The following is a 15911-nucleotide window of genomic DNA, read 5'->3' on the forward strand; positions in this document are numbered from 1 at the left end:
AGCACGCCTCTTTATTATGCTGACTCACCCGCTATTAGTCGAGTCAGAAACGCTCACCCTGTATATCTGCCCCCCTTTGTTCTCCTTTCCGTCACAGTAATGAAGTTGACTCTCCCGGTAGAGGCAAAGCATGTGTAAATTTTTATATATGCAGTATGAGAATAAGTTTCTAGCTCGCATCTATACAGTGGCTATGATCAGGGATGGGCCATCAGGTGCTCCGCGCGTACGATGGCCTCCTTGATACGGCTGTGCAAAGGGAAATATATCACGGTGAGGATACAACAGTTAGCCTGCGCACATACATTCTTTGAAAAGGTGACGCACGAACACCATAGACAGCGGAATATCTTTAGGGGGCCTCTCTGTCACAATGCGCATACTCGTTATGTTCTTGGGAACTATCGAGTGCAGAGGCCCAGAAACAAACTCTGATGCACCCTCTCCAGCACCGTTCCCCCACCAGCCAGAAAAAGGACCGTTTTTATCCTCTGGTACCTACAAAAGAACTGACCAGAGATAATTATGGGAATTGTTCAGTTAGTGGAATGTCGCGACGAGCCTCCGCTGCAGGTTATCGGAAAGACTCGCAAAGGAGATGGCTTTGAAGAGCCGGTATGGGAAACGCAACTCGTCCGAGCTGAAGCTTATTTTTCATGTCAAAGTTTGGGCGTTCATTCTGGCACCATGGAGGCAGACACCCACGGCTAGTTTCAGAGTCCCTTTTGTTTCACCGACACAGATAGACGAAGGAATTTTAAGTCATTCTGAATACCAGAATCCTGTGACGACCTGACGTCATCCCGGCTGTTAAAGCAGATCTCTATCTCTCTCTCTCTCTCTTTCACGCTTGCAATTTTCCACTAAAACACTTTTCTCAAAATCTAGTAGAAAGGAGTCTTCGAAGTCCCGATCTCGAATCGCCATTGGCCGACCGCGAGTTAGCAGTTCTGATTGGTCAAAGCGCAGTTTGAGGGGCGTTTCCCTTCTGGAGGAGCAGAGAAACGTGCAGAGAGAAATTTTTAAGGGGCATCCGTTTATGAGTCTTTGATAAGAACAGTTCAGTTTTGTCACCGACAAGAACGCCCTGGCTGTGAGTTTTTGATGGGCATAGATGTTTGCTGACTGGTACGTACTCCAACGGAAGCGCACGTCACCTCCAAAGCGGGGTTTCTGATGAGAGCAGACCAATGCTTCAGATCCCCAAAAGCATCTTATCGCTGGTGAATTTTAATTTAGCTCGTGACCGATAGATTAAGTAAATAGGACATAATGGGAGTTCCTGACAGAAATTCTCAGAGGCATCTTAGAGGGAAGCGTGATGTTTTGCAGCGCCGCGTTAATGTTTCTCTATTACTTTAACTTCCAACTGCAGTTACCGTAGTAGATCGTCGCATATACATTTCACGGCAAAGTTGACCATGCGGCGCCCAGTCCGAACAATCAACTCCTTGCATGGTTGATTAATACTAACACACAGCATGAGCGGTACAATTTTGTCTGCCTCAGCGCCTTGGGCAAGATTGTTTTGGATGACCATTTTCCTTATCTATTCTCCCAGTTCCATGACGCCCACTCGATGACGTATTAAATGTAAACTAGCAAAATCCGCTTCGTTTATAAATGATGTATTATTGTTGTTTTACTTAATGTGTAAATTACTTTTCTATGGTTAATACCCTTATGTGTACTAATTAAACTAAGTAAAGTTGTGCAACACAGACTTATTCTGTCTTTTTGTAGTTTAGATATTCCCTGTCCTTTTTTCTTGCGACAGTGCTAGACAGTTGTCAATGTGTTCAGTTGTGTGGGCTATCTTCTGCGTTATTCATCGCGTATCTTTCATTTACATTGCACATCTGATCTCACGGGGACCGTATCGATCGCCTGTAAAGTGTACTCGCAATCAGGTGTCAAACCGGCTGCACAACCGGTTCCTTGCAGAATTTTCTTGTTCAGTAACGAAGTCGCGTCTGGCAGGAGAAGAGAGACCACCTTTCGCCTGACTGTGACGCAGCTTGCAGAGCGCAGTAATGTAAGCGTTCTCTGGCGTGGGCGTGCCGCCCCCGCATCGTAACGGCTGGCCTGCGAGAACTCCGTCCTTTACACAGCAGCTCCACAGGCAGCCCCCTGCTCTCTTCTTACTTTGGGCAGCCGCCAGCGCGCTGCGGCTTCCGATATGAGCACCACCCTCGACTGTGGCCTTACGTCAGATTATTATTATTGTTATTAATATCTAACTTATTACACTTGCCACACACATTTAAATAACGTAACGATAGAAACATATTTGTTGGTCTTAAGCAGGAAATATAAAACATGATGTATTACACAAATTCAGCTTACGTAAAGATAACTGAACAACTGTTTGAGGAAATATGTCCCAAAAGTACTTTAGCCTATCTTCACCAAAGTTCTTTTTTACAGAGATGAATAAAAAAGAAAATATATTTGGCCGTGGCTCTATCATGGAGCTAAGAGCTACCCTAAGATATAAAACAATCCGTAGATTTTAAAACATTTTACAGAGATCTTGGAAGGTTTTATTTATCATATTCTGTTACTATGTAACCAATATCCTCTTCAAGGTCACAGGAATCGCATTTTGGAGAATATATCAGTTTTAAGAAAAGTCTCTTTTCATTAGTGATCGTCTGACCTACTGTTAGTCTTTTAACAATAACAATTTCTCTGAGTTGAAAAATCACGGGTAACGTGGCATTTTTTGCTGTATCGGCCAATGCCATGCGTCTTCGATATATGTAGAATTTGTATGTGAGACTGATAACAGTGAAGTACTGCACCTAGCCCACAACCAGAAGCGTGGTAGGAAAGTAGGTGACGATAAGAAGAATGTATAGCACCGTAGTCTTTCCTGACCAGAATCGATTTCAATCGAATACTTCAGGTCGTGTGAGTAAACTACCAACGTTTCTGCTGCTATTGGAAGTAGCCTTACGCCTAATTATGGTTGCCTGCAGCAGCAGCCGAAACGTTGGTGGTTTTATCACATACGATGGGAACTATCACGCATAAGTATTTTATTGAAAATGAAGAATGTTGTCATAGACTACAGTACAAAGTTCCAGTACCTATGGAAATTTGTGCTAGCTCTGTTATAGTTTTAATGACTAACGATACGTTCAACAGAGATTATGGCTCTTGTACCATTTCACAATTACCTTAGCGTACCGCCTTTCGACTGTGTACTTTTCATCGTCACGCACTTTGCGATTGCCTTACATTAATGCTTTGTAATTCCTTAACGATATCCATGCACACAGTTATAAGACATTTATATATGATTAAAACTGCAGAACAGCCACAAGCTCCATTCCTTCATTTTGACATGTTTCACTCGATCAACGCGAGCATCTTCGGAACTACATTGTGTTACACCACCATACAATAAGACAAATTCACAGATCCAACTTACGTCGTGATATCTTACATTAAGTAGCTGCGGGCCACATGTTACAAATATCGGGCTGCGTATAACCGCCGCCGTGACACAGAAAGTGGACTAAGTTGTTGACTTAACGCAATCAATAGGGAAGGCTGAAAATTTGTGCTGTCCTGCGATTCGAACCCAGGTCTCCTGCTTGCTAGGCAGATTTGCTGACCACTGCGCCATTTTTTTCTTCCCTGGACAGAAAAGGGAACTACAAAAAATATAACATCTCCTTGCCACGGCCACTTGTGTCCTAAGAAAAAAAAGAACTGCCCCTCATCTGGTGTTGGCGAGATCTGTGCCTATCCCAAAACAACTACCCTTTTGATAAAAGGGGGAAGGAAAGAAAGAAGTATGGGTAGAGAAAAAACAGGGGAGTGATGAAAATGAAAGTAGCGTGGGAGCCTTTTTTTTTTATATACGAAATTCCGCGAGTGCTCGCGTCATCGACTGGTGGAAGGTCGAAACGTGCCTTCTCGAGATTTTTATGGAGATACCGTTTGTAGTTCGTTTAGAGCCCCATGTTGGCAAAATAAAGATCAGCATTTTATGGCTTGGACGTTCCAGCTGGAAGACAGATAATGAAAGGCGCTCTGTACAAAATTTGAAAAGAATTGCTTGTATCCGGGGATGCAAATCGTTTTCGTTGCGGAGTAATGAATCACTTCTGTGAATAAAAGCGTCTGAAAAGTGACCTGAGCGGGTGTTTGTTGGGTAAAGAAAGCCAAGCTGCGCGAGCCGCTGGGTGACTGTGTCCTCCATGCCATAGTAAACACATAGGGGTGTGTCGAAGACGTGGATGCGGCGCAAACGAAAAACTGACTGACGTGTTTGCTGTTGATGGTGATATACCAGGTGGATTGGACGCTGTTGACGATAAAGTCTGCATACACCGCTTTCCATGCACGACGTCTTATCACCTGGGGAAACTTATGTTCAGGGGGATTGGCGGGGGGGGGGGGGGGGGCGCATGCATTTTTAATGTGTCGTGGACAGTCTTTTCCCGGAGTATTGTGAGAGTGGCAAGGATGGGAACTTGTATATAAATTCCAGAATGTAATGGTGAAAGTGATAAAAGGGGGTTGGAATGTCTGATAAAATCACTGGGGCTGATATGGAGACCAGTTCATATTCATGTAAAGGTAGCCCGGTAAGGCTCGTCAGGAGATGGCGCCTGGTTTTCAGTTGGGAGCTAACAAAAAGTAACTCTGTCCAGCTTGTGATATAAGCCACGCTCCCGTGGAGGGCAAGGGAGTCACATTGACATCTCGATACAGACGAAGGATCGCATCGCCATCGCATACGACAGGTGAGGGTAATCAGGACCAGGAACATTTGGGCCACCTGAGGGGTACGAGAGGTGTGGTAGACATTCATGTACTGTGCATACAGCGAGCCAGCCTGATCGTCTGGGGGAGACATTTGGTGTTTGTTGCGGCCGAACGACGAAGATCATTCGTAAAATCAACGCCCAAGCAGTGGACAGTGGTGGCTACACTTAGAGGAATGACACATCTCTCAGGAAGGTCCTCTCCAATGAGCAGAATCTGTAGTTTGAAAACGTTACGAGAAGGTCCAATACCTCACCATCTATCGGCACCCATGTCAGTGCCGCATGGACATCATCTTTACTGGTTGGGTAGAGTACCAGATCGTTAGCATAGCCCATACAACAGAAGCAGTGTATGGGCAATGACAGGCCTAACAGGCGTTGGCGAAGTCCGTGGAGTAGGGGTCCTAAGGCCAAACCGAACAGTATCGTAGAAAGTGGGCAACCCTGCTGGGCAGAGAGCTTGATCGCTAGAGACGCAGTGAGGTGTCTGTTACAAAATTTCTTGAAGTCGCACCACTCAAGAGGTGCATTACCACTATTAGAGCTGGAAAACCCATGTACTGGAGGACTGTCATCTAAAAGGTGTGATCAACATGGTCGAATGTTCGACTGATGTGAAGCAATCTCAATTCACCAGGCAGATATCGCGACCTGCCGAGTACGAACATGTCCCTGGACGGCAAAGGGCTGTATGAATATTGTTGTCACCACCCAGGGAAGTCTGATGGAGGGACGTGGTATATAGTGCTGACTTTTTCAGTCGTGATGCCAACAAAGGGGTGAAAATTTTCATGACACGATCGTGTCGAGTGAAGGCCGGTAATCACAGATCTGCGATCGCCCATGCGGTGTAGGGATTGGGATAATAACCTCACCAAAGGACGTGGCTGGGATCGTCATTGTTGGCAACATCAGCTCACAACAGATTGACGTCCAAATAAGTACCAACAGATAGCTAAAAAATTAGTAAAATTCGAGGGGAAGGCCGCCAGATCCTTGGGACTTATTGGCAGCTCCTACCTCGATAGCCTCTAGGACTTCATCTGTGGGCACGTCTTCTTGAAGTTCTAAAGCCACATCCTTTGGTGAGGTTGTGTATGAGGGCTTGACAACGACACCAGCGCTCTGTGAAGAGGTGGTGCATCGATGGCATTTACTGAGATATAAGGTCATTGACGCAAGACCTAACAAAGGTTCCTTCCAGGTGTCATTGTATAGCTGAAGTGATCTGTGCTTTAGCACAATACACTATCACCTGAAGGAAGGGAGAGAAAGCCATTGAAGTGCAGTCACATGGGAAAGTATAATAAAAGTTCATGGTGCTTCTAAGCCAAGCCTTGATTTCTTTGGCTTATACCTGTGCAGAGCCGATTTTGTGAAGGATAGCCACGAGGATAGGGTGGATGTGTTGGTGGGGCGATGTCGATGAGAGAGGGTTATTGCATCCTCAGCCATCTGTGAGCAGTCAAGGGCACTCAGATATACAATGTTAAATTTATACAGGTCATGATTGTGCCACACCCATTGGCATGCAAGGCTGACATTGCAGATGTAGGCCTCCTAGACGGATAAAGAAAGAGGCCAAATTTCGGCATGTCGAGTGTAACCACCAAGACAATGTGTGAGGTGAGTGATTGAACGAGTGTGATGTACAGTATGTGAAATCTGTGTGCGTGCCATGAACCTTCATCCATGTGTCGATAAGATGAATTCAGTCTATGATGACAGAGAGGGCAGTGTGTGGGGGATGCCATGGGAGTTGATCAGTAGGCCCTTGTGTGGAGTTGAAGTCCCCAGCGACAACCAGTTCATCCAGGGGACCCTCAAAAAGTGGTGTTACCTCATCACGAAAGGAGATGTGTCGTTTGAACGTCGACTGGAGCTAGATGGTGCATATACATTTAGGATGGAGATGCTGAACAGCGTGAGGGACTTACCTATAGCTTTAGACAGGTACACCACATCTTCAGTGACAAGCACTGCATGGAAGAGAATGGCCTCTCCGCAAGTGTTGTCAGAGGCATGGGGATGTGAGCCATGTAGCTGGTGGAAGCATGGATATCAGCGACAATCACTTCTTGGGGGAGGGCAATGTCGACATCAGCAGTGTAAATGGTGTCTCTGAACATTGTTAGTTTATGTGGAGCCCAAATTGTGGCCAAATTCATCTTTGCAATGTGGTACTGATATGGGCCTGCTCCCCCTAGTGGAATGATGGGTCCTTTGGAGATGTCCAACTAGTGTGAAACGTCTGGTGCAGCCACTATGGCTGCAGCCACTGGGTGGAAGCTGGTCAGCAGCCACCACAGGGCATATGTGGGCCAGCATCCCAATCAACTCCATCATCAACACTGTCAGCCCAGGAGATCAAAACCAGTTGCGGGTGACTCTCACGCCCATTGAAGACTAAGATGACTACACTGCCATGGTGGCAGAGGGCGAACCTCCCTCTATCGGATCTACCATTGTCAAGTGGGATTGCAGGTGATGGAAGGGATGTTTTTTAGATGGGGCATCAGGGCACTCTAAGGCAGATCACTGTCTGGTATCTGGTCCACTGCCCATGATGTCATATGAAGAAGTGTGTCATTGGAGGGCGTACAACATAGCTTCTTCTGTTTATGGGGTGACCACTGCTTTCAGAGGTGCTATTCCATGTCAGAATGTGGCTGTTCATCATCTGATGATGTGCCCTTTTGGAGGAAAGCAGAAGCAGGCACTACACTTGGTGCAATAACCGTCATACAGGGCAGGCTGTCCATTGTGCTCTGGGAAATTGTTGGCCTTGTCCCCATCATAGGAGATGGCGCTGGAAGGGTCTCATGTACACTGTCATTCTTGAGGGAGAATGCTGGAATCCTTAAGTGATGTGTCTGGGTTGCATATGGTTGAGGTATAAGTTTCTGCTAAAGAAATGACCATCACATTGGGAGCTGTGTCACAGGTAGGGATCTGGAGTCTGGAGCAAATGTGACAGATACAGTCAGACCTAACATGGCACTCTTGTCCACATCCTGCACATGTCCATGACTGGCCACTATACATTATGATGGATCACATACCACCTATAAGCAGATAGGATGGTACATTTTTGGACAGTTCAGTCTTGATCTGTTGGACACTATTTAACATGTGGTATGTCATGAACATCTGCCCTTTTTCCTCAGTGTGGTCCACAATATTGCCACGGGGTTGGGAGGCTTCAGTGACATCGTCTTGGGGCACTTCGAAAAGGAACTCGAATACCTAAATTGTTTGGAGAGTGAAACCAGCATAGTCTACTGTCACCTCCCCAATGTGCCAACCAGAATGTTTGAAATTTAATCTGTGTGCGTGTTGTCAAAATATATCAGCACTCGCTACCTCCAACATTATTTTAATGTAAATGAAGCTGACGGTGACAGATAAGTGAATACCTGTCAGTTCTTCTGGGTCCAGGTGTACATCATCGTGAATGAACTGTCCGTTTCATAAGCATATTGTCATGCATGTACAGCTTCGAATGCAACTTTAAGTGTCGCTCAGTGGTAAGTGTGAGCCGTGAGGTACAACATAGATGAACCCTGTACAACACAAATACCATGACGCAAAAGTCAACAACTCCATTAACAGAGTGCTGCCTGGTGTATCGAAATGGTATGTCATTTGGACACAGTGATCATCACATCTACACGGACTAGCATAGCACACCTCATGTCAGTGTCAAATTTTCACCATATCCACACACTACAAATGTAGTGCCCCTTGCCTGTTATCCTCATTACTAGCGATATTTACCTGATATCCTGCAAGAGTTCGAGCCTGGTGTGCATCTGCACTGAAGAGATAATTGGCTATCCTCACCTTAATCATTTATATGTCCAAAAGAACACACACCACTTTTATAAGAAGTGATATGTCTTGCTGTTTGATCTTAAGACTGTATCTGATGGGAGTTTACGTTAAATGTACACAATCAACTTACTCCACTTTATGTATTATGCCAGTATTATACACAGTGCACACAACCGAATTACTTAACTTTATGTACAGCCCCCAATTGCATAATGGAAGTTATCACGATATAAGTTAGACTGGTGAATTTCTATGATGGTGTAGTACATTGTATTTCCAAAGTTGCGAAGATGCTGACATTGGCCAATTGGAACATGTCAAAATGCTGCTCTGTAATTTTCATTTCTAATGGTCGCTGTTCCCCTGCAGGTGATACCTGCACTCGCTGAATTTATATTTGAACTGTATATAAATCTCCAAATGATGTATGAGGCATTCAGCTCATATCTGATTGCTGCGGTATTGAAATCTTTATCTGGGCATCTAGTTCCTCGTGAAGTACACGTCTGGGTCATTCCTCCAGTATCCTCCCCCCTTACTCCCCTACCTCCACCCCACCCTTGTGAAACCCGCTCTTGTTCTACACATTTAATGGCCTGTATGTAGACAGTATGTTAAACTTCCTTACTACCTCCACATAACGACTCGTTACCCACATCGCGAGAGTCTTTGCATACCATTAACCATCTAAGGCCTGCTCTTCTTTAATTGATGTACAGTTCTCATTGAATGGACTGGTAGTCAGCGGCTCATATTGTTGGCCAATCAACAGACTGTAATATTTAGAAAATGTATTTTTTGTGAAAACATTTTTTAAATGGAGCAATGCCTGATGACAATAACAAACTAAAAGTATGTAAAATAAGTAGAATGTCAATGGCGTTAATTGGAGGATTCTAATGCGAGTCGTTCACGAGATATCGTGTTTTGAAAAGTTCCCACGTCTACATCTACATCCATACTCTGCAAGCCACCTGACGGTGCGTGGCGGATGGCACCTTGAGTACCTCTATCGGTTCTCCCTTCTATTCCAGTCTCGTATTGTTCGTGGAAAGAAAGATTGTCGGTATGCCTCTGTCTGGGCTCTAATCTCTCTGATTTTATCCTCATGGTCTCTTCGCGAGATATACGTAGGCGGGAGCAATATACTGCTTGACTCCTCGGTGAAGGTATGTTCTCGAAACTTCAACAAAAGCCCGTATCGAGTGACTGAGCGTCTCTCCTGCAGACTCTTCCATTGGAGTTTATCTATCATCTCCGTAACGCTTTCGCAATTACTAAATGATCCTGTAACGAAGAGTGCTGCTCTCCGTTGGATCTTCTCTCTCTCTTCTATAAACCCTATCTGGTACGGATCCCACAATGGTGAGCAATATTCAAGCAGTGGGCGAACAAGTGTACTGTAACCTACTTCCTTTGTTTTCGGATTGCATTTCCTTAGGATTCTTCTAATGAATCTCAGTCTGGCATCTGATTTACCGACGTTAAACTTTATATGATCATTCCATTTTAAATCACTCCTAATGCGTACTCCCAGATAATTTATGGAATTAACTGCTTCCAGTTGCTAACCTGCTATGTTGTAGCTAAATGATAAAGGATCTTTCTTTCTATGTATTCGCAGCACATTATACTTGTCTACATTGAGAGTAAATTGCCATTCCCTGCACCATGCGTCAATTCGCTGCAATTCCTCCTGCATTTAAGAACAATTTTTCATTGTTACAACAACTCGATATATCACAGCATCATCCGCAAAAAGCCTCAGTGAACTTCCGATGTTATCCACAAGGACATTTATGTATATTGTGAATAGCAACGGTCCTACGACACTCCCCTGCGACACACCTCAAATCACTCTTACTTCGGAAGACTTCTCTCCATTGAGAATGACATTCTGCGTTCTGCTATCTAGGAACTTTTCAATCCAATCTCACAATTGGTCTGATAGTCCATATGCTCTTACTTTGTTCATTAAACGACTGTGGGGAACTGTATCGAACGCCTTGCGGAAGTCAAGAAACACGGCATCTACCTGTGAACCCGTGTCTATGGCCCTCTGAGTCTCGTGGACGAATAGCGCGAGCTGGGTTTCACACGATCGTCTTTTTCGAAACCAATGCTGATTCCTACAGAGTAGATTTCTAGTCTCCATAAGTCATTATACTCGAACATAATACGTGTTCCAAAATTCTACAACTCATCGACATTAGAGATATAGGTCTATAGTTCTGCACATCTGTTCGACGTCCCTTCTTGAATACGGGGATGACCTGTGCCCTTTTCCAATCCTTTGGAATGCAACGCTCTTTTAGGGATCTACGGTACACCGCTGCAAGAAGGGGGGCAAGTTCCTTCGCGTACTCTGTGTAAAATGAAACTGGTATCCCATCAGGTCCAGTGGCCTTTCCTCTTTTGAACTATTTTAATTTTTCTCTATCCCTCTGTCGTCTATTTCGATATATACCATTTTGTCATCTGTGCGACAGTCTAGAGAAGGAACTACAGTGCAGTCTTCCTCTGTGAAACAGCTTTGGAAAAATACATTTAGTATTTCGGCCTTTAGTCTGTCATCCTCTGTTTCAGTACCATTTTGGTCACAGAGTGTCTGGACATTTTGTTTTGATCCACCTACCGCTTTGACATAAGACCAAAATTTCTTAGGTCCTTCTGCCAAGTCAGTACATATAACTTTACTACTCCTGTACAATACCTGTGGTAGCACACACTACAGAACAACACAAATGCCTACACTAATTATGTACATTCCGACCAGTAACGATAAAATTGACCATCATAGGTTGTGTTCAAACTGACCACCGGCAGCAGCAATACACGCTTCCAGTCTGGCATGTAACGACTGCTGCATATGTGCCACCATTTCAGCGGAAGTATCGGAGCAGGCTGCAGTAATATGTCGATGCATATCACTGGGTGTAGTTGGTATGTTCTTGTAGACAGTGCCTTTCAGCTTTACCCACAGAAAATGTTTACAGGCGTCAAATCCGGGGAATGGGCCTGCCAGGGTACAGGTCGTCTGCGTCCAATCAAACCATTTGTGAAAACGGGCTGTAGTACTTGATGCACTATGGAATGGATAGCAATCTTGCTGGTACCAAACGTTCCTCTTAGTCGAGAGGAACGTCTTATAGCATACGTGAAACATGGTCTGTTGGGAGACTGCGATAATTATGCGAGTTCTGTATTCCGTCTATGAAAAATTATGCTATGAACTGGTGGTTCAGTATCCCACATCACACGTTTACACTCCATGGACGTTGACGTTCCACCTGACGAAGCCAACAGGGATTGTCAACAGACCAATAGAGCATGTTTCGGCGGTTTATCTGGGCATGATTGGTAAATGTGGCTTCATCGCTAAACAATGTACGTGATACATCTTGAGTATATTGTCTTAATGCTCATGTACAGATGTCAACACGAGTCTCATAATCGTTTCCATGCAGCTCTTGATGGAGAGATATGTGATAGGGATGAAACCTTCGTCGATGGAGAGTGCATATGACATTAGCCTGACTCATGCCAGTTCCTCGAGCGATTTGCGGGAGCTAACGTGCGGATCGACTGCAACAGCAGCAGGAACATTAAATTCCCTCCTCCTCTCGTCACATGTTTCCTTTTGTTACGTTGTCTAGGTGTTACACTACCACATTCACGTAAATGGTTGAAAATGTTTATAGATAATTGCCGAGATGGTTGACGTCTATTGGTATATCTTGCCTCATATACCGTATCAGAACAAACTGCATTCTTCCTACACTCTCCATACGGCGGAGGTTCGAGTCCTCCCTCAGGCATGGGTTTGTGTGTGTTTGTCCTTAGGATAATCTAGGTTAAGTAGTGTGTAAGCATAGGGACTGATGACCTTAGCAGTTAAGTCCCATAATATTTCACACGCATTTGAACATTTTTGAACTCTCCGTACACCATAATCGGTCAGCTTTTTCTGTATTGGTAAATCCTGTCAGGCACTCACCATCTACTCCCTGGACTGTCACACATTAACTGACCAGCAAGCTGCAGTGCACTCAAGGAAGACACAAGCACACTGCGAGCAAACGTAACACACATACATATACATATAGGGTGTTTCAAAGAACCACCGACAAACTTTAGGGCAAGGTTCTTCACAGAAAAACGAGAAAAAATGCTTAGTAAATAAGGGCAACTGACCCTTAACATAGACAAATGTAATGTATTGCGAATACATAGAAAGAAGGATCCTTTATTGTATGATTATATGATATCAGAACAAACAGTGGTAGCAGTTACTTCTGTAAAATATCTGGGAGTATGCGTACGGAACGATTTGAAGTGGAATGATCATACAAAATTAATTGTTGGTAAGGCGGGTGCAGGGTTGAGATTCATTGGGGGAGTCCTTAGAAAATGTAGTCCATCAACAAAGGAGGTGGCTTACAAAACACTCGTTCGACCTATACTCGAGTATTGCTCATCAGTGTGGGATCCGTACCAGGTCGGGTTGACGGAGGAGATAGAGAAGATCCAAAGAAGAGCGGCGCGTTTCGTCACAGGGTTATTTGGTAACCGTGATAGCGTTACGGAGATGTCCCAAACTCAAGTGGCAGACTCTGCAAGAGAGGCGCTCTGCATCGCGGTGTAGCTTGCTGTCCGGGTTTCGAGAGGGTGCGTTTCTGGATGAGGTATCGAATATGTTGCTTCCCCCTACTTATACCTCCCGAGGAGATCACGAATGTAAAATTAGGAAGAGTCGAGCGCGCACGGAGGCTTTCCGGCAGTCGTTCTTCCCGCGAACCATACGCGACTGGAACAGGAAAGGGAGGTAATGACAGTGGTACGTAAAGTGCCCTCCGCCACACACCGTTGTGGCTTGCGGAGTATAAATGTAGATATGGATGTAGGGCTATAAAGCGCAAAGCGCATACCTTGAAAGATATGAGCACTTGTTCATCTTCGATACTGTGAAACATCTCTTCTACTGCAAGCTCTTTGCTTTTTATACTTTGGGACGAAGTAGTATGCATCAAAACTACAAAAAAATCCAGTAATCATGGGCTCTAAAATGCATACCTCAAGAGTTTTGAGAAGTTGTGCAGCAGAAGAGATGTATTTCAAGCCAGTCAAGGAGAACAACTGCTTATAGCTTTTAAAACACGCGTTTTAGACCAAATATTTGCCAGACCTTTTTCCTCTTTTGGTCGAAGCTTCCTCCTCCCAAAATACGGGAAGCAGAAGTCTTGCAGCAAAAGAGATCTGTTACATAGTATTGAAGATGAAGAAGTGCTCATACCTCTTGAGGTATGCATTTTAGAGCCCAAGTTTACTTGACATTTTTTACTTATTTCCATGTAAGGAAGATGTGTGTGAGGATGCAAACTACATAGCTCCAATTGATATTGCGGTGACATGGGAGGTGGAGAGAGAGATAAAGGGGGAGGATGTGGACAGATAGAAGGGGGATGGAGGAGGCGGACAGAGACGAGAACTGGACAAAGAGAAGGGAGAAAGAGGAGACAGGATGGGTGAAGGAGAAGGAGAGAGAGGGGGGAAGCAGGATACGGACAGAGAGAGGGATAGGAGAGATGGACAGGGGAAGATGGAGACGGAAAGAGAGATCGAGAGTAGGAGATGGGAAGGAGGACATGGACAGGGAGAGAGGGAAAGGGGGATATGGATAGAGAGGGAGGGGCGGAGATGTGTGCAGCAGAGAGGGAGGGGCGGAGATGTGTGTAGCAATACGTGACATCGCGTACATGAGGGAAGGACAGTTAGTTACACGATAAAAATTATTAAAATATTTTATTGCAATTACTGTATGTAATTATAAATAATAAAACAATATTTTATGATATAGTGAATTAATTATGTAATAGTAATGGGAACTACAAAATGCTGGCCGGGGTGGCCGAGCGGTTCTAGGCGCTACAGTGTGGAACCGGGCGACCGCTGCGGTCGCAGGTTCAAATCCTGCCTTGGGCATGGGTGTGTGTGATGTCCTCAGGTTAGTTAGGTTTAAGTAGTTCTAAGTTCTAGGGGACTGATGAACTTAGAAGTTAAGTCCCATAGTGCTCTGAGCCATTTGAACCATTTTTGAACTACAAAATATTGAAATACAAACATTTATATTGTGGCTTTTCCCTGCCTTGCACTGTCAAACCTCACATTTCATTGAAAAGGGAGCAAAAAAATTATACTAAAAACACCGTTGTTTCGCACATAAGAATACAGTTATCAGATAACAAATGTAGCCAAGAGAAGCGGTTATTGTTGAAGCGAAGAACAGAATATCGTGAAACAGCAAAAAAAAAAAAAAAGCATTACACTGCGTTGTATCAATGTTGCAGTAGTTATAAGGGTGACATTGTTTATCTGCGGTGACAGAAATATGAATATTTTTGCAGTGTATTGCTTTTATTTGTTACTCATTTACTGCTCACATTGATTTTAAATGCAAATTTAATTAATAACTGTAATTTTAAACATACGATTTAATATAGGACGTTGACATAAAACTTATGATATACATCTTAAGAGTTGCTAAAAGCGAATCTCAGGTTAGCCTTATATCTACCGCGCAACCAACCTCAGTGAAATGGTTCTGTCACGAACACAACGAAATTCGGAGTGGCAGTCATGTTTAAGTTAAAATCTCTGCATCGACAGTATCTGGATATCTGAGTTTACATTATTTAGAAATGAATTAAGTTGGTGGTTGTGAATATCCGCAAACGACGTCCGTCTACCGTGTTATCGGACCTGGGCGCAGGTGTACGTTTCCCGATACGAATGTGAAGTTCAGTTCATTTGTAGCAGCAGTGACATCTGTCAGATGCACATCACCGGTAGTTTTATCACCACCATGTTAGTATTGTTTAGTACTCTTCGTATTATATAATTTCACAGTCTATGTACTTTTAAACAACACAATAACATCGTGTCACAATTTAGTGAATGTGTTCATTTGTTTTGCCGCTTTAAAATCAACTAATAACGCATTGTTGAATCACTTTACACACACATTAAGTTAGCCTACCCTCACTGACAAATTTAAAGACGAAAGCGTTGTCTTCCGCGGCCATAATCACGGTCAATAAAATTCTTCTGGGTATGCGACCGCCATGTGTCAACGTGTAAAACTTCCAAAGTTTCGGTCAATATTGCAAATGGCCTTCCTCACACTGTTTCTGTAAAGTTTTACATATTCAGAATGCGGACAGACACCTAGAAGAATTTTAACGAGATTTAAAGATGTTACATGGAATGTGTAATTGTTATTTAGTTTAGACATCA

This window comes from Schistocerca piceifrons, chromosome 1 (assembly GCF_021461385.2).
Source record: "Schistocerca piceifrons isolate TAMUIC-IGC-003096 chromosome 1, iqSchPice1.1, whole genome shotgun sequence".
In the NCBI taxonomy this organism is placed as follows: domain Eukaryota; kingdom Metazoa; phylum Arthropoda; class Insecta; order Orthoptera; family Acrididae; genus Schistocerca; species Schistocerca piceifrons.